Consider the following 25,836-nt stretch of genomic DNA (forward strand, 5'->3'; position numbering starts at 1 on the left):
AGATAATTTAATTCATGTCTCTTATTTTCCAGGTGATGAAGAGATAAAGATGGGACTCAAGGAGAAAAAGTGGTGGTCCAACATGGCATAGTCAACGAAAGTAGATACAACCCTAGAACATCAGTGGTGGGATTGCCAGCTGTGTTACACTGTAAATGACTACACACCTTGTAGCTCCTCCCATCAAGGAGATAAATCTATTTCCCCACTCTTCAAATATAGCGGAATTGAGGTTGTGTGAGATCTGAGCTTCCGCCTCAAGGGGTCTTGCAGCTTCTTCTCTCACTCTCTTGGACACTGCTGCCCTAGGATAAGGCTTGGGTTAGCCTGTGGGAGGATGAGAGACCGCATAGAGTGCAGACAAGAAGTCCCAGTGGAGGTCCTCTTAGACCAACAACCAGCTGGCCAACTGCCAGACACGTGAGTGAAATGCCCCCTCCCTAGATCATCCAACTCCAGCCAAGCCACCAGCAGACCACAAAAATCAATCGAGTTGGTCCAGACCAGCAGAGCTACCCTAGCTGTCCAGCCAGCCCAGGCATCCCATGGAACTTGAGCTGAACAACAGCAAGAGGGATTGGCACAGGACCCAGGAAACTGCTGGCTGGAGAGCCCTCTTATTCCACCTCTTCTTTCACAGACTCTAGACTGGTGTGCAAATACGTTGTTAGATTATTCCTGTAGGAATAAAAGGGAGGGGGCTTCATGGGCACTGCCTGGGAGGTGCTGTGCAAAACAGAGGAGAACATCCTATGAAAATGAAAGCCAGGGAATGATTTCCTTGAGTCATATGATCCAAATTTTCATTTATCATCTCCCTTTCCTCTCTCATTTCCCTTTTACTTGGCTTTCATTAACAACACCCACTCCCACCCCTGTTCTTTCAAGGTGCTCATTTCCATTTCTAGAAATCAATTAAGGGTTTCCGGTTCCCATTAAATTTCATACCTGTAGCCTACACCCACTCCCCATCCCTCTGAGTTCAGGCTTTTTTTTTTTTCCCATTTTTCTCTTTTAAGACTTTCTAACTGCTCTCATATAGTTGTAAAGATACTAGGCTCCTGATTAAAGTCCCAAGATTCTTCTCATCACAGTCTTAGGAAGTTCTGGCTCCTCCATTACCAGGAGGCCAGGTGCACAAGGCAAAGGAAAAACGGGCTCAGGAGATAAGAGTGGAGTCAGCTGGGGACCCAGAGATCATGAGGGGAGGAGAGGCCCGGCGGAGAGTGGGCTGGGGTCACAATGGCGGCTGTTCCTTCTCACTGGAGTCATTCCCTGGCTTCTCACTTGGTGCTGGACACAGCGTTCAGAACTCCATCATTCTTGAATTGCACATTAGTTTTGTGTGAATGGCAAGTTTCTTCACAGGACTCTTGGACTGAACTGAGGTGCTTTGATCACTCAGGTTGGAGGAAAGTGGTTTTGACCACTCCCATCGGCCTGTGGGGTATTTGGTACTTTTGAAAGGTGCTTCAAAGGAGGAACGAGGAAATCTCTGTGTTGTCACCCTGGAAACTCTGGTTCGTGACCTTATCGGCCCTTTTGGAATTTCCCTGGTTGGTTTTCTGTCCCACATGGAGATCTTCCACTTTAAATGGAAGTTTCTGGGCATTTGTATAAAAATGGTTGCAGTGATCTGACAAGAGACATCAGAAAGTGGTTCAGCTTCAAGTCCTCATGGGAGTTGAGGTCTGCTGGCCAAAGCACAAATGTCCCCAAAGGGAAAAGCAAGATTTCCCAAGGACAATAATATAAATGTAAACAGCCTCTGGGCGTGGGCGTCACATGAGCTACTTCATCTTCAGCAGGAATTTCCCAAACCTGACCACTCTCTCAACTGCTAATGGAGAATGGAGGAAACGTGGCAGTTGGGGCAGTTTGGAGAACAAACCTCCTACTCTTTACTGTGAGGGGACTCAGGTTTTTCAAGAGAACTGGCTGCTCTTCAATTTATCAAAAACGTGACAGGGCAGTGATTACAAATGCAAATGTAACCTTTAGGTGCTACAAGCAAAACAACACTCACAGCTAAGCTTGTTTGCTTGTTGCCAGCGGCACCCAGTAGGCAGCTCAGGCTGGATTCCTTTCTGGGTGCCAGTGTTTCTATAAACCTAGCATTACAAATTCTGCTCTGTTGGGGGTGGGGGCATGAACTACTACACACTTTCAAGAATGACTATTCAGCTCCCTTTTAAAAAAAGATTTATTTATTTTTGAGAGAGAGACAGATACACAGACAGAAAGAGAGAGAGAGAGAGCAGGGGGAGGGGAAGAGGGAGAGAATCTCAAGCAGAGTCCCATGTGGGGCTCTATCTCGTGATCCTGAGATCCTGACCTGAGCAGAAATCAAGAGTCAGACGCTTAACCTACTGAGCCACCCAGGTGCCCCTATATAGTTCCCTTTCTGAAGCAAACTTAAATACAAGATAATATCTACACTTTCCCCATTGCGATTCAAGAAATACCTGAATAGCTATGAGGTGCTAGCCACCATGAGAGGTGTTGTTATTACCTAGAATTTTCACGAGGCTTTTGTGAAGGAGAAATATTCACCATTGTGTCCCCATTTTACAGATGCAAAGACAGACTCTAAGCGCATAAGGGGTTTGGCCATGACCGCTTGGTTTTTGAGACCCAGAAAAGATGTGAACTCAGGTATCCTAAGCCGAATGCCAGTACACCTCCAGGATAGCCCTGCAGTTGAGTGCTTGGTAATGAAAAAGCAAAAACATGTTTTGTGGCTTGGTCACATTTTTGTGGGAGTGTGGTGTAGTTGAAATGGGGGAAAAACTATCTAAGGCAGAGGAACTTGACTGGGAATCGGAGCCAGGCAAGAAGTGAGCTCTGATCCATTTTCAATTGCATCAAGCAAACACTTTAATTAACCATCTTTCCCTTCAGTTTCTTGTGGAATACCCATTCCTTCTATCTGCAGTTGGGGAATGTTCACTGCAGTCCAGGGGTCCAGGGTCTTGGGGGGTTATCTGGTTTAATCAGGAGACACATGGCTTCAACATGATCACCCCAAACTGCGATGGGCAGCCAGGCTTCAATGCTGGGCATACAAAGTAGTCCCTGGTGATTACTAACCAGGCTCAGATCTGTATTTATCTTGTTAAATAATAAACATTCAGCCTAGTAAATTTTAAAGATCTGATTAGCTTTATGAAATGATTCCAGAATGGGGCAGCATCCCATCTGCAACCCCCATCTAGAGGGGGCTCTGATGTGAAGCCCAGGGGAGGTACTAAATCAAAGGGTTTTATAGAAGGAAGGTGGGTCTAGAAAGTTATTGGCAGAAGGAAAGGATTACTTTAGGTGGCTTTCCCTTAGGGGGAAAAGCAAAGCGTCTTGTCATGCAGATGGTCTCAATGTTTTTGCTGGGATGGAGATGGGGGGTAGGTATGGATGGAGAGAATCCAAGTGGCAGGCTCATTGGCCTGACTGAGAAAGTTCTGATTGGTTAAGACTACATTTCTGGGGTAGGCTGAAACTGCAATTAGATTATGTACAAAGCTCTGCTTTGGGAACTCTGAGTGATACCATATTGGGCCTATGGTGGTGGTGGTTGTTGTTGTTGAACAACATAGAATCCCCTCCTTGAAAATGGGACAGTCACTAAAATATGGAGCTTCCTTATACAAAGGATGTTACAGGAAGCATTTTCCCTTTTGAGCCATGACAACCTGTCATGATGCCTTTGGTCCAACCTGTCATGATGCCTTTGGTCCAGCCTTCTTTCTGCCTGAGAGAGGCACCTCAAATCCACTCTACCCAAATTCTTGTTGAAGCAAGTTCTTTCTGCCTGAGAGAGGGCTCCATCAGCAGGCCTGGTCCAGCCTGCAGTAGCCTTGAGGGGCAGCTGGACTAGACTCTTAGGAGCAGACCCAGTTGACTCCAGAAGAATCTGAAAGACTCAGCACTGATTCCGTTCACCTTGAAGGTGAAAAGCTACCCTTCATTAAGTGAATTTTTTCCCATTTTATTTTTCCCAGAGTTTTATTTTTAAATTCTAGGAAAAGTGTTTAAGAACCATAAAGATGGATATTTTATTTTTCAATTCATGAGGTCCCCTCATCACCACCTCTGGGAATATCTGCTGATAAAAATGGACAGCGATATTAACTCTATGATTGGCCTCCATGACTATATTTGGGAGATGTTAGAAGATCTGGTTTACTAGGTATGTCTATCTCCACATGTCTTTGGTGATTTGGAGGAAGACAAGAAAAAAAAATGAAGAAGTAGGATATGCACAGGCTTTTTTCCACAGTAAATGACACTGAATCTGTCATTTCTCTTACATTCGCATTTTTGAAGAAGTCTGGTAGATGAGTTAAACTTCGCCTACGATTGGCTTTGCTTGAGCACAATCGCTCCCTTCCAGAGGAAATTCCATATCCTGTGGAGTTTAGGGGGAGATGCTTTAGAATGTGCACATTATTTCCCTAACTCTACATGAATATAAAGAACAGCAGTGAACGCAAGTGTTGACTGTATCAGAGGGGAGGAAGGAGGGTGTGCGGTTGCCCAGTTACCCGACCAGAATCATGTTGGCTTCCAGCCTTGCCTCCCCACACCCTACCCACAGGAGACTGACATTTAGACAAACGTGTTCTCAGCCACCGGCGCAGCGCCCAATGCAGGGTATGGCTCTGAATGGCTTTGGCATCTGTTTTGTCTTGCCTCATGCCCACATACTGGGGCTGCTTGTTTTCATCCAATAGCAATTAGCACCGTGGTAAATGCCTTGTGCCCTGTGCTAATTCAGAAGAATAAGCATGTCACACTCTGCCAAGAATTACAGCTAATCACAGAGGGCTCCGGGCACACCTGCCCTTTCATTAGGCTTTTGTTTTAAAATGAGGGGTTGGTGCAACCCGAAACATTACATTCTCCTCTTGGTGGGGGATAACCATGGAGACCCAGGGGAGGCCTGGAGTGTGGGTGGGAGTGCCAGTCCTGAACACATGCTTCCACCGTACGAGAACAGACAGCAACAGGGGACTCAGGCCACTATTACTGGTGGGGCAACTGCTGACAGGGAGGCCCAGGGAATGCCCCATGACTGTGCAGAAGCTCAGCTTTGAGCAGTGCCCGATGCTAGGTACCGTTCAGCAACCACTGCGGACATAGCATATGGGAGTAAAGACCTGAGCCAACTTGTGGAGTGGAAAGCTCCTTGGTTACTGTTTCCTCTAAGTGTCATCCTCTAACCTGACAGCTGTCCTTATTCTAAGAATGCACTGTTTATCCTAATTGATATTTATCATTTATTTTAATTTTTAAGAAGTCAGGCTTATTAAGGTATAATTTACATTCAGAGAAATTCATCTTTTTAATGTGTACCATGCTGAGTTTTGACAAATGTGAACGGTCATGTAACCATTACCACAATCAAGATATAGAATAATTCCACTGCCCCTAAAAATTCCTTCTTGCTCTTTTCTTGTTACTCTTCCTTTCCAGCTCCCAGAACCCCAATTTATATATTTAACTGTATGAGAAATTGCCCAAGGGACACCTGGGTGGCTCAATGGTTGAGTGTCTGCCTTCAGCTCAGGTCATGATCCTGGGGTCCTGGGATCGAGTTCTGCATTGGGCTCTCCAAAGGGAGCCTTCTTCTCCCTCTGCCTGTGTCTTTGCCTCTCTGTGTTCCTCATGAATAAATAAATAAAATCTTAAAAAAAAAAAGGAAATTGCCCAAATATTTTCCAGAGTGGATGTGCCATTTTGCATTCCTATCAGCAGTGTATGTGGGTTACAGTTCTCCCGGCCAGCACTTCATATTAGTCATTCTAGTAGGCATCTGCAAGTATCTCGTTGTGATTTTAAATTATATTTTCCTAATAACTAATGATTCTGAGATACCTTTCATGTTATAATTTACTTTAAAAAGTCACCTCAAATCCACTCTACCCAAATTCTTGTTGAAGCAAGTTCTCATGCACCTCATTTTAGGTGAGATTTGTCAAAACCCTCCCAAGGGCCTAAAAAAGATTGCATCCAAGGAAAGGCAAAACAAAGTAATGACCCAGCAGTGAGGTCACTGACAGCAACACTGTTCTAAGTTAACTTTTCCTACATATTGAGCTCATCTCAAGATAGGGTCTGGGTCTTTTCATCTCCCTCCCACCCCAAAGCATCCAGCTCAGGGTCAAGTGCATGGCAGGTGCTTCAATAAATATCTGATGATTGACTGAGGCAAGATGGTGGCTCATGTTCCCAGTGGACATGACTAGGATGTGTGCATATGTTCTGGGAGAGGTTAGGCCCCAGAGGGTGGACTGGCCACTTAGTGAGAGGTTCTTCTGTCCTGCGGAGGACATGAATGCTATATAGAGATCAGAGGTCCTTTATCAGGCTGCTCTTTAGAATCAGGTAGGGGTTTTTGTTTTTTTTTGTTTTTTTTAAAGATGCCTAGGGCCAGACACAGATTTCCCTTGAAGCTAGGAAGGACCCCTCACTTGCATGGTACCCTGTGAATGCTGGGCTATGCTAGGAGTTATAGAATATTCTGGGAGGGCAGGGAAGAAGCCAGGTTGTTATCAGGAAGCAAGGAACCTGAAACTCAGTAATCTGTATGATTTCTGCACTCATTTTTATTTTTTTTAAGATTTTATTTTATTCATTCATGAGAGACACAGAGAGAGGCAGAGACACAGGCAGAGGGAGAAGCAGGTCCCATGCAGGGAGCCCAATGCGGGACTGGATCCCGGGACATCAGGATCAGGCCCTGAGCCGAAGGCAGATGCTCAACTGCTGAGCCACCCAGGAGCTCCTTTGCACTCACTTTAAAGAAATGTTAAGTATTGGATTTTGTGTTGTTGGTGGTGGTGATTTTGTTTTTTTCTTTTTCAAGAAGCTTCATGAAACCTAATCTTTCCCATCGGGCTTCACTCCAGAGGCCGGTATTTAATTTTTCTGGGTGTGGCCCAGGCACGGACATTTTTTAGAGCTTGGCAGAGAGTGGAATGTGCCTCAGGGTTGAGCCACGCAGTTACATACTGTCCACTAATGACCAAGTCTAGGCTACAAGCCATGAGGGAAGATTCTGGGCACACAATGCTCATTCTAAGAATCAACCACTTCAACAAAATGGGCCCTCTTGGTTTCCCTCTAAAGCAGTCTACTTGCTTGTAGTCTTCTCTATTTTATCGTATCACCTATAGCAGCCCTGTGCGTAGGTCATGGCCCTGTTTACTCCTCCATGGCTCCTGCTGACTAAAGCCTACACTGCTCTTAGGGACAGCATGGCACTGCCGAGAGCACAGGACAGATACCTTGGTCTACACCACAGCCCGGCTTTCAAGTGTGAGAAAACTGGATCAAAATCCTACCTCTCTTACTGACTAGCTTTGTGAGTTCACACATCAGTTTCCTTACCTGGAAAATGGGAATGACAATAGGAAGAGCCACACAGCTTTGACCCGGGATAAAATGAGTTGATTGTAAAGCACCTGATACAAACCTGGTGGCGGAGAGCATGGTAAGCGCCTGAGAAAGGGCAGCAACCCACCCCGGCTGATTCAGACCTGGCACCTCTCCCATCTGGTGCACCGCCTCCCTCCCCTGACCACACCTCCATGCCTCTCTCATCACCCACATCACTCGTTGGGCCCTTTCCTACCACCTGTTTCTCTTCCCTGTTAGATGCTAAGTTCTCAGCAGAAACAAGGTCTGTTTTCCTCTTAGTCTTGGTCCCAAGACAACCACATCATCCACAAGGATAATAATAGCTGATATTTACTGAATGCTTACTACGTGCCTGGCAATGGTATGTGGTTTACAAGCATTACCTCCTTCAATCCCCGTAATAACCCTAGAGCTGGGTGCTGTTATTGCCCTGTTTTTACAGCCTAACAACTTGAACCTCAGGAAGGCCCAGTACTTGGCCAAGGTCACACAGTCCATGAGATAACATTCATCCCTGACAGCATTTTCATCACTTAGAGGCAAAAATGAGATGAAACAAGGAACACTAACTATAGTTAAAGAACTAGCTTTTATTCTGAGATTATAGGTTCCTATTCTTCCCTCCTTTTCTCTCTCCCCCTCCCTCCCTCCCTCCCTCCCTCCCTCCCTCCCTCCCTCCCTCCCCCTCCCTCCCTCCCTCTCTTCCTTCCTTCCTTCCTTCCTTCCTTCCTTCCTTCCTTCCTTCCTTCCTCCCTCCCTTCCTTCCTTCCCTCTTTCCTTCCTGTGTTGAATTCTTTTTCACATTTTTAAATGCATGGTAGTGATAATAGATTGTAGTGGATGTTTTCAAATGACTTTGCATTGCAAAATAAAATACTGGGTATCCTATATTTGTCTCTCTCAGTTGTTTTTGTGAAATGTTAGTGGTCTGTGAAGAAGTCTGAGATCTGTTACTCTAAAGAATAGCTATGTTTAAAAAGATGCACAATATACATTTGTTAAATTGATGCATATGACATTTATCTTCCAGGGCAAACACGTGGCCAATAGAAGAAAGGAAGGGAAAGCTTCTCATTTAATCTTCTTCCATCAATAGTTAATGAGCATCTGCTTTGTCCTAAGCACTGTGCTCAAGTCTGAGGGAGGACATAAAACAAACAGAGCACAGTCGCTGCCTTCAGTAAGCCCAATGCCATTTCTAACAGTTTGGGTAAAGTAGAAGAAATGAGGCTCTTAGAACTATCAATATTATCAGTATTATTGGTGTATTGCCAAAATATTAAATCAATATTTGTTATACTTTTGACCCCCAGGGGGTAAAAATCCCATTAGAACACAATCCTATTCCTGCTGTACCAGATCAGCCCCCATGAGATTAACTGGGAAGGGTATCCTAACTCTCTCTTAGTCATATTCTTGATGTTTACCCACTACAAGGAGGTAGTGAAGAGAGCAAGGCATGTAATGGTTATAGATTACTTAAATAAAAAAAAAACATTTAAAATCTGAAGAATATAAATGGTCCATACAACTACTATCTGAATAACCCCTGTCAGATATGAAAATTAGAAGTATTTTATCCACGTGGTTAGAAAATTCAACTTAAAACTAGGAAGACATAAATAACAACTAAGTCCTCACTCTCCCCAGCAGGCCACTTCCATTTATCTTTTCAGAAACATTTCCCACGTGTATATAATAAAACTTTATACGTAAAGTATACATAATACAATATATAATTTTTTTAAAAAAGTTGGGGGAATCCCTGGGCGGCTCAGCGGTTGAGCGTCTGCCTTCAGCTCAGGGTGTGATTCCAGGTTTGGGGCTCAAGTTCCACATCGGGCTCCCTGTGGGGAGCCTGCTTCTCCCTCTGCCTATGTCTCTGCCTCTTGCTCTGTGTCTCTCATGAATAGATGAATAAAATCTTAAAGAAACCATAATATATATAATCTTTTTTTTTTTTTTTTTTACCTCAGTAGACTCCTACTAATCCATATTTGTCTGTACTTTGTATTTTTCACTTGATGGTATATTTTAGGAATGTTTCCATATCAGTCTATTCAGATCTGTCCCCTTCTTTTTAAAGGCCACATAGGTTATACCTACCTATCATCATAGGTTATACCTACCAGCCTTATTTTAATCAATACCCCCATTTGTTAGATATTGAGTGTTTTTTCTCCCTAGTTGAACATAATGCTTCAATGAGTATGTCTGTATATACATTTTGGTGTACTTTTGAGGCTTATCTGCAAATTCCTGTGAGCAGAATATTGTATAAAGTAATACATATTTAAATTTTTTATAGTTTTTGCCAAGTTGCTCTCCAGATAGTTACACAAATTTAGATTCCTACAAAGAATGGTGGTTTATTCCCAAACTGCTGCATTTTTGCAAATTTGATAGTTGACTTTTACTATCACATTGATGTTTCTTCATTGCTTATTTTTGCATTGGGTTCAGCTTCTCTTTTTGGGTTCATATAGCCAATTTATCATTCTTTTCCTTGAGGGCTTCTGGTTTTTTATCTTCCTCTTAGAAAGTGTTCCCACTTCAGGACAGTAAGTTCACCTATCCCGTCTTCTACAACTTTTATGCTTTTATTTGTCACTTTAAAGCCTTTGATCGATTTGGAATTTATTGGGTTTATTGATGTCACTTCTTTTCTCCTCAAATGACTAGTCAGGTATTCCACATTATTTATCAACATTTGTCTATTCTTTAATGACTTGATATCCTATCTTTACTTCATACTTAGGTCTATTTCTGGATTCCAGAAATTACCAACATCAAATTGGCTTAATTATTGTTGCTTCTTATTTTGTTTTGATAATCTGATAGTGATAAATCACTCCATCACTCTTCCCTACCTCCTCCCTGCAATACCCTAGCCAGTATAGGCATATGTATACATTTACATATATATATGTGAATATACATACATACTCACAATAATTACTAGCCAGCATCTATATATATTTATTTAAATAACTATCAATATTATTTTCTTAATTTCCTCTATGGTCCCCAAGGATAATGATATGAGTGGGGATACTATTAAGTATGATATTTGCTGCATATTTTTGGTAGATACGCTTTATTGGTTTCAAAACTTTCTTATGACTAGGTTTCTAAGAATTTTTATATTGAACATAAATTTATTTAGTTTGATGATTTTTCTCTATCAGTTGAAGTGATCATATGATGTTATTCCTTTCATCTGGTAATATGGTAGCTTGTATAATTTGTTTTCCTGAGTTTGAACCATGTTACATTCCTGAAATTAGCTCTTCTTCATTGATATGAATTTTTATATTTTATAAACTGCAAAATTAGATTTGTTAGTTTTTTGTTTATTTGTTTGCTTATTTAGGACTTTTGCATCTAGGTTCACAGATGAGTTTGATTTCTAATTTTCTTTTCTTATTTTGGTTTTCCCAGAATTGGGGATTATACTAGCCTCATAATATAAATTGGGCAACATTCCTCTTTTAAAAAAATTCCCTGAAATAGATTAAGTTAGGGATTTTTCAGTTTCTTAAAGTTTGGCACAGATTTGTAAAACTTTCTTTTCTTTCTTTTTTTACAAATTTTATTTAAATAGTATTTTGTTTAGTTAACATATAGTGTAATATTGGTTTCAAGAGTAGAATTCAGTGGTTCATTGCTTATCTACAACTCCCAGTGTTCATCATAAGTGCCCTCCTTAATACCCATCACTCAGCTAGCCCATCCTCCAACCATCTCCCTCCATCAACCCTCAGTTTGTTCTCTGTAATTAGCAGTCTCTTATGCTTTGCTTCCTTCTCTCTCTTTTTCCTCTCCCGTATGTTCTTCTATTTTGTTTCTTAAATTCCACATGAGTGAAATCATATGGTATTTGCCTTTCTCGGACTGATTTTGTCTAGGATAATACATCCATTCTAGCTCCATCTGTTATTGCAAATGGCAAGATTTCATTCTTTTTGATGGCTGAGTATTATTCCAATATATATATATATATATGATATAGCACATCTTCTTTATCCATTTATCAGTTGATGGACATTTGAGCTCTTTCCATAGTTTGGTTGTTGTTGATAATGCTACTATAAACATTGGGGTGCATGTATCCTTTTGAATCTGTATTTTTGTATCCTTTGGATAAATACCTAGTAGTGCAATTGCTGAGTCATAGGGTAGTTCTATTTTTAACTTTTTGAGGAACCTCCATACTGTTTATCCCAGTGGCTGCACCAGTTTGTATTTCCATCAAGGGGGCAAGAGGCTTTCCCTTTCTCTGCATCCTCACCAACATCTGTTGTTTTTTGTGTTGTTAATTTTAGCCATTCCGAGAGGTTAAAAGTTTCTGAATTCACTGTCTTATTTGGTGGGAAATTTGTTTATATATTCAATTTTTAAATTGCTATTATTTCTGTTCCCTCTGGAGATTATGTGCTTTATATTTGTCTCTTGATGACTTTAAGGGTTTTTTGTATGTTTGTTTCAAAGTGATTGACATAAAATTATAACTATTAAAGTTTTCATCTGTCTGTACTTACCATCCCTTTTCCATTCCTAATATTTGGGAATTTTTGAGTTTTATTTATTTTCTTTTCTTTATCAAATCAGTAAGCAAAAAAAGAAGGAAAAAAAAGACAAGAAAAGAAGTAAGATATGTCAATAAATTAAACTTCTCATTTGCTTAGCAATATACTGAGACTTTTGAAGAATTCAACCTACAGATACCATTTTTTTTGCTCTACCCTAAAGTCAGCAGCAATAAAGAGTGATGAAGAGGGACAGGGAAGGTTAGTATTGAGGTCTTATTGGATGATGATACTTCATGTCTCACTTTTTAATGCTCTTTTTTTCTTAACATGGTGGATTGAAGAATACGGATTCTCTCTCTCATAGTTGGTTGTGCTGTTTGATTTAGGAAGCTGTTTGATTAGGCATTGGAATAGTCATTGTTTTCCAATGGCTGTATTTCTCACATATTATTACTTACATGGTATAGGTTTGCATAATATTGAAATCCATAAAATGTGAGGAAATTATACCCCTCCCTTATTTCTTTGGCTCTCAAATATAAAACCATCTTGTCATAAATTCTGTTCTGGTTGTTTATTTTGTTCAAAAGTATTATAATAGCAGCCTGACAGGGTAACCACCTAAGCTAAATTTTCCAGGAATGAGGGGCGTTTTTGTTTCCATGGGGAGAAAGCATGTTTTGGGGTAAGCACAAACATTCCATCATATGAGCTAAATCAAAGCTCTTCAGAAACTTAAAATTTGGGGCACCTGGGTGGCTCAGTGGTTGAGCCTTTGGCTTAGGTCATGGTCCTGGTGTCCTGGGATTGAGTCTCACATTGGGCTCCCCACAGGCTCCCCACAGCCTGCTTCTCCCTCTGCCTATCTCTCTGCATCTCTCTGTCTCTCATGAATAAATAAATAAATCCTAAAAACAACAACAACAACAACTGAAAAGTCAGTCCTTTCTATCATCCAAAGTGTAGGAGGAACTTCTGATGATTAGGTCAAATATGAACAAAACACTAAGTTTCTCTCAAATCTACAAAGATTTTGTAGAAACTGAGAGATTGGTGAAATTATATATGTATTTTTTGGTATCCTGAATTGTTTTCATTAAACATAAGCTGGATCTTTAAGTGATTAAGTCTCACCCTTTTTTTTTTCCCCTCTAAAGAACTTGCTAAGGGTTTGACAAATACTTGTTAAGGTGACTTAGGAGAAGCATTGTGGGTACGATTGCAGCATTTTAATCATGGTAAATCTCAGGGCTGACAAACTGCATGTTCATGTCCTTGTTTTCCGTCTAATGAAAATATTTAATTTTCAGAATGAACTGAAAGTCACCCCAGATTTACTTAATATCAACCCTGCCTAAGATGATGAATCATTCTCAAGGGCAGCACCGTGCCTCCAGAGTCCCAGAGCAAGGCCACTCTCTGTGGCTTTTAGCTCTAGGTGGCATCCTATTTGTCATTCTTACTGGGTGCATGAAATCTTTATTAAAATCCAAAAGTACTATAGCATTTTCCTTAGGGCCCACCATTTATAGAGGAGAATAACTCCCAAAATTGTAGAATAAATTAAATTTTCATGACTTTATTCACTTTGTAGTTGTCACCAATGAAAGCATTTCTGTTTGTAGGACACCAATGTGCCTAATAAAAGCTGGGAGAGCCATCACTGAAGATTTTTCTGATTCATTCTACTTTAATTCATCTTCCATGCATTGGTAGAAAGAGATGTGTCTTTTCAATTTTTATGTCCAAAAGGAAATACTCTTGGGTGCTTTTTTGTTTCTTTTCCATTCATTTGATAAATGATCATTTAAACCCAAGGAAGAAGTTTCTCAAACTGAATCAAGGTAAAAATACACATCTTAATATCTACTCAGTTAACATAAGGTATGTATTGTCATTGGAAGTCTCCTGTCATGCAACTTCATTGTTACCACGTTGAAATTATAGTCCCGGACAACCAAAATACTAAGGCAATTCCAGCAGGTGATTTTTTTGGCATAATCATCATACTGATGGAGGAAGAAAGTGGTGATTGCTTGCTCCAGAGGGCAGCTTCAAAGAATTTTCATCTCTCTGCTGTTTCTTCCTACCTTCTCAGTTGATTCTAATACAACTTCTCTTGTAGTCTTAATCTCCCTGTCTATAGAGCCCATTCCTAATCTTTGCAAATTAAGATGCAAGTCATTTTATCCTACATATTTTTTTTGCCCACCTTACAGTTAATTTATTTTGCACAAATTTTAAACTAGGACAGGAATTGTAACCCCAAAGAACCAGTCAACAGTATTGGTTTTTCCCTTCAAGAAGTTTTCAGAGAACTGAGTACCAGAGAGTAATCATGTTCTTGTTATCCATCAAAAAGATGCATATATCTGCCATAAATAAGCCTATTGGGTATTTTATTCTACTTGGAGTCATCAGTATGCAATGTATTTATAGTTTATCACATATTAGTGATTTGAAAGTGATATATACTATGTTATAGTTACAAGGAAGGAAAGGAAGAGCTCATATGCAATGGAACGTTGTGTCTTACATTGGGAAGATGATTTCAGGACAAAGGTAATGAGGATCCCAGTGGAAATTGCAACTGAACTCTCTAAAATATCAATACCCAGTAATTCTTTTGTTGCTACACCATTCAAGGTCTTACAAAACGTAGTAAAGGCAGTCAGATCTTTTCATTCATGTGGTTTTTGGATCTTCTTAACAATGGCATTATTCCTTGTAGTTAGAAACTTGGCAGGCAATGGAAGTCATTTCTCAGCAGAACAGGCTCAAGGCATGAGGACATATAGCTGAAGCTTAAAGGAGATTGCATGAAATATTAACCCTGCTCCTCTCAGAACAGAGTCCGGGGGTAGATCCAAAGGAGCAATCACCAGGTCCAAAAATAAGATACTGTAAGTAATTAAAAAGTATCTAAAATGCTCCTATAATCTGCTGATAATAATTATACATGTTACAAAGGCTTAGTGGAACACACTAATCAGACAAAATTAATAGCAGGACATTGGGGAATTGGAGAGGCAGCCTACCTGATTAGCTGGCCAGATTTAGGGCTGTACTTTGGAGAAGCCAGCTTTAGAGACAGTCAAGTGAGAATCCACTGGACTCCCAACACAATGATGCCTCAAACAAATTTAGCAGATAGGCCAAAATGAAACACAATATGAAAAAACCTAATTGCAAATCTAAAGAAAATTTCTGAAGTCTATGGATTGTCTGCATCTTTTATTTTTCTAGATATGTTGGTAAACCAGATAAACTTTTACCTTCTATTTTTTTCCCCATCCTGGAATCATACTGGTTCCTCCAGTATTTAATAGACATTATTCCCCATCTCTGTTAATGGGTGTTGCTTTGGCAAGGGCAAAAGGCTGTCAGATTCTACTACATCCTCTTTGGTGGAGACTTGTATTTTAGATTTGAGAAAAAGTTGGATAGTTTTTCTTCGTTCTTAAGGTTAAAAATTTTAACCAGAATATAGTTAGGGTTATTTCTCTACCAGTCTGTAATGAATTTATTTTCTCTTTGCAATATCCTTATTCTCTCATTTTAGAGAGCTCTCTTGGTCACTCTATCTTTGAAAGAAATTTCATTTGTGGGCTCTCTATTTGAGGAACATCGTTATGTTGAATCACTTTCAGACTGCACACTGATGACAATTTCTCTTTTTTTTCTTCTGTACTCACCATGATTAATTTAAGCATTCTTTATATCAGAATTTTATTTTAGTTAGCAATATTTTAGTCTTTGCTATCCTAATTTATCTATGAGCTCCATAATAGTGTTTTTTCCCCTCAATTTCTTTAACTTTGTGGTCTCTTTCTTTTCCTGGTCTCCCTTAAAAATATGTTTGTATTACATTCTTTTAACAGCATGATACAACTGCATAGTATCGTCCTCTCTTCCCTGGCTTCTGTTTTTCTCCAGATTAAGTCCCTCATTTGTCATTTTTATGCTAAATTTCATTCATTTGATGTGATTTATTGAGTATCTACTATGTGTAAGGCACTATTCTTTATGCTAGGGAGAGAACCATGGGGGAAAACAAATTCCCTGCTGTCACAGATACTACATCTTAGACAGAGGAGACAGACAAAAACCTCCAAATATATAATGAAACATTAAGTAAAACTTTCTCTGTAAAGGGCCAGATAGAAAATAATTTTGGCTTTGTGGGCCATAGGTCATCTACTCAATTCTGCACTGTAGCCTAAAAGCAGACATAGACAATAGATAAACCAATGAGTGTTGCTGTGTTCCAATAAAACTTTTCAGACACCTGGTTTAGGATAACTCTTTACCAACATTATTCTTATGCTTTCTTTGGCATTGCTTCCTCGAGGGCACTCTACCTATTTTATATGCCTGTACTGCAATGTGGTATAAGTTCCTGGTTTGGAGTGAGTGAACAGACCAAAGACCACCCAGCAAGGAGGGAGTGAAGAAGAGCTATGATGGTTTCTATGCGTTGAGTCCCATCCCCTTTACTGATAAGTATTTCAAGGCCAAGAGTAAAAGGGTCATTTGGGTCACTTCTGGCCAGAGCCCATTTCCAACTGCCAATGTGAAAGACTTAAAGTTTGGAACCTGATGCTAACTTCTCCCTGTAGCTCTACAGCCTTTGTCCTGGGGTGACTGCCCACTAATGGGGGCCCAGAACGAAGCAAACGAGGGAGCCACCAGTGCAACTTTCCTAAAGGAGCATGGGGTCAGAGGTGTTCTGCAATGACACTGGCCGATTCAGGCTTCTACCACTAGATTTCTACTTTATATGTATAGACTTTATACGTTTAACCCTTGGCTTATTTTCTTAGGCCACCAAAATGCTCTTTAAAATACATCTTTTGGGACGCCTGGGTGGCTCAGCGGTTGAGTGCCTGCCTTCGGCCCAGGGCGTGATCCCAGAGTTCTAGGACTGAGTCCCACGTCGGGCTCCCTGCATGGAGCCTGCTTCTCCCTCTGCCTCTCTCTCTCTCTCTCTCTCTCTCTCTCTGTGTCTCTCATGAATAAATGAATAAAATCTTTAAAAAAATAAAAAATAAAATAAAATATATCTTTTATTCCTATTAAAAACAGTTTTTATTCACTGCAGAAACAAATACAGATAGGCAAAGAGAAGAAAAAAGAAATGATATCAAATGCCCCCTCTGGAGATAACTAGTATTAACATTCTCAGGTACGTTCTTCCAAATATGTTTCTACAAATGTAAATCTATATTGGGTATTAATATAGACTAAATGTATAATTTTATATTATCATATATGAAAACATTAAAAAGGGCTCATAGTGACTATCAAGCACTCTGTCCATAGCCTTCAAAAAGTACTACATGATGGTAAGAACATACGTGATAGAATACAGAGTGCTCTTAAACAGATCTGTTTTGTAACCTGCCTTTTGCATTTCCTATTATATCATGAAACTTTTCCAAGACTCTAAATATTCTTTTTGTAATGGTAGCAAGGTATTCCCCTGCACATATGTACCATCATTTATTTAAAGAACTCACATTGTTGGAAATTTACTTCGCTTCTGTTTTTGCAGTATTATAAACAACACTGGAATAAATATCATTTTGTCTAAATAAACACATATATTCTTTTTTTTCCCAGTGTGCACTTTACAATTGAATTTTTCTTCATAAATATGCTTCACCTGGTCTGAGCACTTGTCTCATTTTTGTGCTAGAAATTTGGCTGTTACACTTAGGAAATTTTGTCCCTTCTGTCAGTTTTGGTTGGTCGGGTTTGTGGAGATGGAGGCGGATCGGAGAAGCACGTGAAGTTCACTGCTTGCCCACCCACCCTGGCTTAGGGCCCGGATGCTGATGCCCTGTGAGGCAGTACCCACAAGGAGACAAGACCCACGTAGCTACTTGAAGAGATTAAGGAGATCCAGTGGAGAGTAATTGTGAGAGCCAGAAATCCCACTGTGACCATTGCTACCTAACACCAGGAGAGCTCCATTAAACCATTAAATACTAGAAATGGGCCTGAAAAAAATCCAAAGGGTGTCTCTAGCCGACAAAGGGCACAAAAATCCATAGTCTAGGTTGACATTTAGCCCTTAACACACCATGACAGCGTAAGGCTCCATGGGGTATGTCAGAGTGGGGGCTCCAACGAACTCTCCTCTTGCTGTCTGTGCCTCCACCTCATGCAATAATGTTACAGAAACCTTTGCATCAGGATCACAAAGTGCTTGTTTTTTTGACATATGAAGCCTGGGCTGCTCAAGTCCATCAGGAAAATATATCCTGAGTTGGGTGGAGCTTTCTTGTTTTATTTATATTTATACTTTTTATTTAAACCCCCCACTTATTTTCCTGAGAGTCTAGGATACAGCAGGCTCCTGGGAAATAAGTACTGTAGAGTTGGCAGGTAGAAGGGGTTTTTGGCTGTTGTTTTTCAAACATATTACACATATTTTTACATTATTAAAAACACACGCACATACACAACACCATTTCCCCAGAAACCTCTTCGGCTGACTAGTGTCAAGCCTAGTGATTTATAAGATTGTTTGCATATATTATATTTTAAAACACATACTGCTTTTGTAAAATGTGTATTTATTATACATTTTGGAATTCATAATATGTGCTGGAAACTGCCTCTGCCCGGCTGGATCTGGGACAGTCTGTCATGTGCAAACATTTCTGGAAGGCACTACCATACAAATGCTTTAGACTGAGCCAACCAATCCTTCCCTTTGCAGCTCCCGTGGTCTGTCTGTCTGTCTCTCACATGTGCACACGCATGCACACACACCTTCTCCCTCTCCTCCTGAAGTAACTCATGAAAAGCAGCAATTCAGAACCCTATAGATCAAGCTGCAACAAATTTGGGAAATGGCTGTAGGTACCCCTGTGAAGCATGTTCCCCAGATTTACCAAGCTGTGACTCAGAAGATAAAAGCTGAATCTGAACTCAAGAGGTGCAGCTGATGTACGGGAGGAGTGGCCCAAACCCCCATCACCTTGAAATGTCCGTGTGTGGTGCAGAAGTGTGCAAGTGTGTGTGTGTGTGTGTGTGTGTGTGTGTAAGAGAGAGAGAGGAGGGGAGAGAGGGGGCTAGGGAGGAGAGAGAGGTGAGAGAAAGAGCAAGCACCCCCCAGCATCAGGCTTATTCAAACCCTGGGAAAACAAACATCTACATTCACATTCCCCAGGAGCCTTGCTCAGCGGGGTCCTGCTGCGCTGTCCCCGTTGCTGTCCCCTCACACACAGGATTGAGAACATTGCACTGAGCACCTGGGCCAGCAGGGATGCAATGCCCGTGTCCCCATTAATCCTCTGACCCCGTCTGTTTGCTCTCAGATGTTCGGTCTCAGAGGGGAGCCCAGGAGGAGCAAGGGGGGCTGGCTCCTCCTCAGCTGGGCTGCCCACATCTCCTGCCTGCCATCCCGCAGAGGGACAGGGGAGAAGGCCAGCCACCATGGTGCTGCGGGTGGGCGGATCGGAAGGAGACAGAGGAGCAGGCTCTGAAAGCACCCAAATGTGAATCCAACCAGGGAATCAGAGCTCCTGGCCCCAGATGGAAGCGGGATTCAGCACCCCTCCATGTGATTCTGTTTCTGGATCCTTCCTATTAGCATGGAAGGGAAAACGAGCCCAGAGGCTGAGCCCTCCGTGCTGATACACACTTCTAGCTCTTCAATGACAACGCCCCAGGGACGGAATCCCATGGGTCTGCTCCTTCACGGAGGGCGGAAGATGCTTTTCTTTACCTTTGGAAAATGGGAACCAGCTTGAAAAACCACCAAGGCGCTTGCTTGTGCGGGGAGGCTCTGTGACTCAGTCCTGGCTAAAGCTGCTGGCCAGATGTGCCTACTTAGCTAGTCCGCCTGCTGTCCGCAGCAGAGATGGATTTCTTGAGGCTTCGTGTTATCAAACCCCCATACTTTGTCACCCACTAACTCAGTTTCCCCACCAAGGCCTAGGTCCCCTTCATCTGAGGCTTGCAGCAGCTGCTACCACGGCAGCTACACACAAAAAAAGGCAGTTCTGAAAGCCAAGATTATGTCTTCAGTGCATTATGGGCCAATGCAGTGCGTATATCTTCGGTAAATAACCGTCCGTTTTCACATGGATTATTTAGAATTTCTGATGAAACTGCAGAAATGTCAATGCGGGGTGGAAGGCACCAATCAGCAAGCAGCTCCATGACCTCTCTCTTCTTCAGTCTGACTGCTATTATCTTCAAGGGGGGAAGAAAACCTCTTCGTCTCTTGTTATACCTTTTTTATGATCTAGGATGCTGTTAATAACGACTTTGTGTTACATAAAACAGATCCATTAATGTCACCAAGTCCCAAAAGTACTGAATCAACCTGCTTCTTCAAAGGGGAAGGCGTGCAGTGGAGGAGCTCAAGACCCGAATGAGGAGAGGCCCCTCCACCCAAGGGCTGGCCCCATCCAGCATGCGATGGACTATTTACAGGGCCGGATGACTGAGGAAGAGGAAGGTGCCTGCGCCTGGTCAAACATCCTCCAAACACAACAGATCAAGCTTGGGGCTTGGGTTGGTGATTTAAAACGCCCCTAACACTCCTCCATGGGTGCTCCTGTTCCAGCTACACCTAGCGAAGGGGAGAAGGAGGCATGGGCTTCCCTCATCAATTACACCACCCTTTAGGTGGGAATGTCAGTGGGAGGTTCAAAACCACATCTTCAGAGGAGCCCAGCTGTTTGCTTTCAGTGCGGAGGAAAGCACCACCTGGCTTGGCACCCCATGGGATGGGCCCCAGGGACTCGTGTCTAACAAGAAAGGGATGGGGCACACGAAGCAGTTCTTGCAGCTCTGAGGCAGCACTCTGATCCCCACTGAGATCCCTGGCTCACCTGCCAGCCCCGGTCACCACAGGCACCATTTCCAGGCTACTGGCCACACACGTGGGAGTCCCACCCTTTACTGTATGCTTTAAGTCTCAGCCCTATGGGTCAATGGGGGCTAAAGACACACCCAGCCACTTAGGTGCCATTTGGGAGGGAAAGAACTTAGCAGATGAACCAAGATGTGAACATAAACCAAGATTAGGGAGGGAATGTGACAGAGAAGGGCTTTGCAGGCAGGCTTGCGGTGGGGGAGGCGGGGTGGGCGTGGGGAGAGGGGTTGGGCATCCACACCAGCCCCCATGCAAAATTACACAGGATGTTTTGGGATGGCTCCTTCTTTGGTTCAGGACTGCCGAGCAAAGGTAGTTTCTGAGTATCAGTTGTAGTATAAAGATTATTCAGGAGAAGCTATAGTCATTAGGGTATAAGTCACATATGCACATAGACACATACAGATAAACTAAGAAAGCTCGTATCTGCAAATCACAAAGTTTCAAGAAGTGTTTATTGAGTGCCTACTGTAAATCAGGTACTGAGCTACAACTGAGGGACTTAGTGATGAGCCCAAACAGACCCTGTACTTTCCTTCATCTAGGTTATAGTTAAATAAAGGAGAGAGCCTCTAACCAACATGATGAAGTGAGTATAAAATGCAGAGTGTTTACCACCATGAAAACCTGATAAGGAGACGACTTCATCTGAGTAGTCAGAGATTTCTCTAAGAAATGTGGAGAAACTGAGATGCGAAAGACAAGTCAGCATGAAGCAGGTGAAAAGGCATTCCAGCCAGAAAGAAGAGCCTATGCAAAGGCCCTGTGATAGGCAGGAACCTGAAGAATACAAGCGAGCTGTGCTTGGGGCTCAGAGAATGAGCCTAATGGTGAGGCTGAGTTTCTTCTCTAATGTTACACATTACACAGTGGTGCCCCAACTTTCACTGAGGATCTGCCCCATTGCTTTAGCGCAGAGTCTCCTCACCCCTGTGCTCTGTAAGTATCAAGTAGATGGTGAGGGAGAAGCAACAAATGGGTTTCGAAGAGTCACCAGCCTCTTAGCCTCTGTTTTCCCAAGTTCCTAGATGGCCTTGGGGCTTAGTTGTATGCTTGGGAGGAGAGTTAAGCACCTGGTTAGTAGAGTAAAATCATATTCAAAGCAAGCCATGGGACGCCTGGGTGGCTCAGTGGTTATGCGTCTGCCTTCGGCCCAGGGCATGATCCTGGAGTCCTGGGATCAAGTCCTACATCAGGCTCCTCTGCCTGTGTCTCTGCCTCTCTTTCTCTCTCTCTGTGTGTGTCTCTCATGAATAAATAAATAAAATCTTAAAAAAAACAAACAAACCCAGAAGAGCATCATGAATGAGCAAATGGGAAATCTAGAATATGAAGAGCAAGAAGAAAAAACATGGCATGTGGGAATGGCCCCAGAAGAACTTTCTGACCTAGGGCTGAGTGACCTCCACAGTTGACCAGGAGAGGCTAGAAGATGTAAAGCCACTAGAGAGATGCTCCAGGAGATCAGCTGATTTCTCTGGCCACAATGTACCAACCCCCATAGCCCTACCATGCAGTTCATTAAGCTAAAGCCGAACTGCTCTCCAGGGCGTCCACTCCCTCTGACAGTGCCCAAGGTTGGCACTTGCCAACATTCTGATCCCATGCCTGCTTGGGATATGTTTGCCTAAACCTGGGTTCTACCCCATTTTCCTCCTCACTGGTATCACAGGCCTTGGCTCATGACTTCCATCAAAGGACAGGCAGGAGACCACAGGCTGGTGAGAAAGACCTACACCTGGAAATGAGAATGGGCTCCCTGACACAGGCAGAGGAGTTTGGCCAGCTGCCAGCGAAAGCAAGGTCTCTGAATTTTTTTGAGAGTTAAATTTTCCCCTGAATGAAGGTTTATTGGCTCCTTGCTGGTTAGGAGATTATACCCCAGTCCTCCAGGGATATGTGTGAGGGATCATGTAAATCCTGTATTCTGGCAGAAAGAGAAAAACACTAATTTTTACATTAGTGACATCTCAACATGGAGTTGTTCAGGAGAGCATCTGCTCGGCCCTGATTAGAAAGCCTGAAATGTGGATAGCATCTGTTCGCCTCACCTCTCCCTTTCTCTCCCATGGATAGCTGCCCTAAGAGTCCTGAGCACCTGGTGACCAGGTGTGTTGACCCTGAAGTACTGGGTATGTGCTTTTGACTGTTCACATTCTGGAACCAGAATCTATCAAGACCATGATGGTCATTTCAAGAAAGCTTGACATGCTTTTGTGAAAATACTTTTTCATCATTCCACATGAGAGCTCTGTATGACCTTGCCAAGATTAACTGGGCTAGCCTTAGAGCTGGCTTTGAGCGTTCCATATATTCGGGGAAGAACTTTCAGTTGCTAGTCATTTGTTAAGCTTCTTGCTTTTCCCCTTTGTTTGACATTTTATCTACATTTGCAGAAAAAGTCTTCATAGGGTCCTCTGAATGTCCCCTCTGATGAGGAGTAAGCATGCTCAGAATTGTGGTTGCTAAGTATTGATACAAGGGAGGTTCTGAAATGCTCTTTAAGTCTCAGGTTGAAGTTCAATATGTTACCCACAAATAATTATAGAGATTCAGGAGAAAATTATAAACAAAAATAAAACAAAAGTAAGCATTGCCCATTGCCATTTGTAAATCTAGAGGAAAAGGAAATCTGTAGTTTATAGCAGAAAAGGGTGGAACCAGGGCAGGGAATAACCTTATCTGGTGATCAGTATACCTTACTGAGTACAGAATAGGGTGTGGCCTTGGGGATGCAGAATTTTTTTGAGGGAGATGGTCTTGCCAGACCTATTAATAATGGGATTCAGAGACTGCAAAGAAGTTCCAGCTTTCCCTAGTCCTGCATGATGGGGCATTGAAGTGTCTGCAGCTTTTAATATACAGCCCAAATCTAGAACATTCTGACATTTAAGAGTTACAGATTTGCCAGGCTTCATTTAATTTATTTTATTTTTTATTTTTTAAATATTTTATTTATTCATGAGAGACACACACAGAGAGAGGCAGAGACAGAGCTAGAGCGAGAAGCAGGCTCCATGCAGGGAGCCCAATGTGGCACTTGATCCCAGGACTCCAGGATCATGCCCTGAGCTAAAAGCAGATGCCCAACTGCTGAGCCACCCAGGCATCCCAGGCTTCATTTTAATAGAACACTTCTAAGAGGCCGAAAAAAGAACTCACTCACAATATTTAAATTCTGGGCAATAATAAAAAAACAATTGTTGCCATCAGTTCTTTCCAAGTCTTCCTGAAGCATCTAAGCAGAATTGTTTGACTCTTGAATGCTTTATTGCATGCTTGTGTATGTCTGTGGGGGATACAGAGAAGAAAAGTGTGGCACCTGGTAGGTCACAAATAAGGCTGTGTATGGTTGGGGCTGGCTACATGAGCCTGGAAAACTTTGATCCCAAGACATCTTAGTCTGTGTAATAGGTTGAAAATGGAAAGTATTCCTCAGGCTGGAAGTCGGGATCCCCTATGTTTAGTAGGGGATCTGAATTTTAAAAACGGAAGACAGAGTATTCACTGAGAATTTTAGAAGGAGACAAGACAACACTGCTGGGATCCAAGGATGGTGTCTCCCTCGGAAGCATGTGGCCTCCAGAGAGAAGTCATTCTTACTATTCTGTAACAAAAAGGGACAGATACCACACTGTGTCCAAAGGTAGCATCAGCCTTAAAAACCAGCTGGTATGTGTCATAGGCAAATCTTCAGAGAGGAAGAACACAGGTTTGAGGTGGTGAGATGGGGCAAAGAAAGGAGCCATAGGCAGGTGTGATAAACCATTATAAGGTTAGGATTTTTGAGAACTCTTGCATAATACCAAGAGTCACAGTTGATGAGAAATTTAGGAAACAAGGTTATGAAAGAGGCTTTGAATCCTATTAAAGCTGAAACCAACTCATAGCACCCTTAAGCAAGGATCCAACACCAACAGGGTGAAGGTGGACTGATTTTCAGGGAGATCATTGAAATTTCTGGGAAGGGGAATATGAGTTTAGATGAAATCCAGGAATGACTATAAATAGTACATATGAGATTTCAGTATCTGTAATGTCCCTGTGGTTTAACCATATTTTATTCTACTCTATTTTCTGCTATTGGTACATGAAAGCAATAGTGAGAAGATTCCCTAGAAAACCTTTGGATTATTCCTTGGTTGTCTAAGTAGAAATTCCCATAAGAATGGGCTCAGCATTACAACTCTGTGAATTTTGGTCTTGGGGCAGCTGCCTCTTACTACAAAATAACACATTAATATATAGATAATATATAAATATATTTATGATTATTTATTAGAGAGAGAGTCACGGGCGAGTGCATGGAGAGGGCTGGGGAGAGGGAGAAAGAATCTCAAGCAGACTCCCCACTGAGGACAGAGCCTGACTCTGGGCTCGATCTCATGACCCTGAGATTATGATCTGAGCTAAAAAGTCAAGGGTCAGACACTTGGGCAGCCCAGGTGGCTCAGCGGTTTAGCACCGCCTTCGGCCCAGGGCCTGATCCTGGAGACCTGGGATCGAGTCCCACATCAGGCTCCCTGCACAGAGCCTGCTTCTCCCTCTGCCTAGGTCTCTGCCTCTCTCTCTCTCTCTCTCTCTCTCTGTCTCTCATTAATAAATAAAATCTTAAAAAAAAAAAGAGTCAAGACGCTTAACTGACTGAGCCACCTAGGTGCCCCTAAAACATTTATATTTTGATGATGACTTGGGTTGCCAGGTAATTTTATTTTTAGTGACAAAAATAGCTGGATGTGTTTGAATATTTATTATAATGGATTATATTTTTTATTGTAAGATTGTAAACTGCCCTTGTTTTATTTCACACATTTGTTTAAGAGTGTTTGTCCCTGAGAAGAGGAGGGCTTATCCCTAGAACATGGGTAACATCAGTTTCCTAGCCCATAAGGTTGAGAATCACATCTTCCCAGAAAGGGATAAAATCTCCCAAGTGATGGATGCCACACCATGAGCCTCAAAGTCTCTCCCTAGATAAGCAATCCCTCCACC

At 42.1% G+C, this 25,836-nt stretch overlaps 1 protein-coding gene and 1 long non-coding RNA gene across 3 annotated transcripts in view; one reads left to right on the forward strand and one right to left on the reverse strand.

Annotated features, from left to right (window-relative positions):
- Nucleotides 1–5,694, forward strand: part of LOC140594804 (uncharacterized) — a 32,617-nt gene extending 26,923 nt beyond the window's left edge. For both annotated transcript variants that reach the window (XR_011996132.1, XR_011996133.1), the window contains one exon: nucleotides 33–5,694. This is a non-coding gene — a long non-coding RNA (uncharacterized lncRNA). The remainder of the gene's footprint in view (nucleotides 1–32) is intronic.
- Nucleotides 1–25,836, reverse strand: part of ZFHX3 (zinc finger homeobox 3) — a 956,897-nt gene that overhangs the window by 407,605 nt on the left and 523,456 nt on the right. The window lies entirely within an intron of this gene.

This window comes from Vulpes vulpes, chromosome 12 (genome assembly GCF_048418805.1).
Source record: "Vulpes vulpes isolate BD-2025 chromosome 12, VulVul3, whole genome shotgun sequence".
NCBI classification, from domain to species: domain Eukaryota; kingdom Metazoa; phylum Chordata; class Mammalia; order Carnivora; family Canidae; genus Vulpes; species Vulpes vulpes.